The sequence below is a fragment of the Chinchilla lanigera genome, unplaced genomic scaffold, assembly GCF_000276665.1.
Source record: "Chinchilla lanigera isolate Chin_1 unplaced genomic scaffold, ChiLan1.0 scaffold00140, whole genome shotgun sequence".
In the NCBI taxonomy this organism is placed as follows: Eukaryota; Metazoa; Chordata; class Mammalia; order Rodentia; family Chinchillidae; genus Chinchilla; species Chinchilla lanigera.
In genome coordinates this window covers 1,852,715-1,854,249 of record NW_004955541.1, presented here as the reverse complement: position 1 = coordinate 1,854,249, position 1,535 = coordinate 1,852,715, and the positions used below count along the sequence as shown (strand labels likewise).

Genomic DNA, 1,535 nt, shown 5'->3' with positions numbered 1-1,535 from the left:
CCCTGGAGGTTCGGGTTGGAGCCGCCCCGCCCCCGCCCGCCCCGTGGGGCCCAGAACTTGGGGCCCACCGAGAAGTGCTGAGACGGGGTGCCGGCTCCTGGCGAGCTGCGATCGCTCGGGCCCGGGACGCGCCCCCGGGCAGGTCGGGTGCATCTTCCCGGGTGTTAGGGGCAGGAGTGGGCGGGGAGCAGCCGCCCCGGGTGAGCGGGAGCCCAGGGCTCTCGCGCTCGGCCCTGGCGGACCTCTGCTGCGGCGTCCGCTATCGTATTCAGGTAGAAAGGATAAGTAGGCAACACCGAACAAAGGAAGAACGTGTGAGCCGTCAGACCCCACTGCAGCGAAGTTAAAGCGCCCCGAACGTCCGCGGGAGCCGCTTCCCGCACGCACGCCCGAGCGCTGCCCCGCAGTGTGACCCCCCGGAGCGGGCGCGCCAAGCTTCGCGCCGTGCGCTGCCTGCAGACCGCACACGCTCGACCCCGACTGGCACTGCAGCTTCGCATCGCCGCCTGCACGCACCGTGCTTTCAGGACGCCGTGCACGTCGTGTAGAATAGGCCGCGGGAGACAGTCTTAGGGCACACTTCCCGAAGTGGGGCCGCGGGGTGGCACCGAGGAAGCCTTTGCTGTGATCATCGAGCTGCTGAGCTCGCACCCCAGGGAGGCTGCACCCGGAGACCCCTTGCCACAGTTCCCCGGGGCCTGTTGTGTTGGCTTTGTGGTCAGGGCCATGGCTGGCAAGTGCTGCTCCCATGGGTGGCTTTGGTGTTGAGTAAGATGAGGCCGCGGAGCCCACGCCCAGAGGCGGCAGCTGTTTGGTGATCCTGCTTTTCCACTGGTTTTATTACACCTTTTTAAATTTCCTGTTTTTTTGTGTGTGTGTTTGTTTTCTCTTAGGGCATCTGTCTCTGCCTTACAAATTTGTAAGAACATTTCATATTAATCTTCTGTCCCTGATGGACTGATTTGGCTTTTACATTTTAAAATGAGGACAGAGAAAGTTCAGCTTTCTTTTCCACTTATTCACACTCAGATCCATCACACACATCTGTGGGGTCCTTTGCCCTTCAGGAACTGTAAGAGGTGTACAGCTGAACCTAAGAGCAGAATAATGGATTTTTTTGGTGTGTAATCAAAATTCTTAGGTATGCCACAGAGAAAGCTTAACTGACTTGTAGCTCAGGGTAGTCTTAGAATTTGTGAGGGAAATATAGAGGGTTCTGAGTAGAATACAGAAAGAGGAGGGGGACAAAGGTGGAGGGACTCTGCCGGCACCCTAAACACTCTGTAGTTCCCTGGCAGCTTTCCTGGGATTCCAGAGCCCCTGACCAGAGATTCAGAGTATCTCGTTTAAAGTTAGGAAATGATAAAGCTGCCTACCTCCTATAAGTAACTGTTAGGCCTTTGTCATTTGGCTCCTCTACTTTTTTTTTTTTAAAATCTTTTTGAGACAGGGTCTCACTATGCAGTTCAGGCTGGCCTTGAGCTCACTTTGTAGCCCAGGCTGGTCTCAAACTCACAGTGATCCTCCTGCCTCAG

The 1,535-nt window shown here is 56.3% G+C and overlaps 1 protein-coding gene across 1 annotated transcript in view; it reads right to left on the bottom strand.

Annotated features, from left to right (window-relative positions):
• The window catches only part of Map1lc3b (microtubule-associated protein 1 light chain 3 beta), a 15,807-nt gene that overhangs the window by 13,945 nt on the left and 327 nt on the right, over nucleotides 1-1,535 (bottom strand). The window lies entirely within an intron of this gene.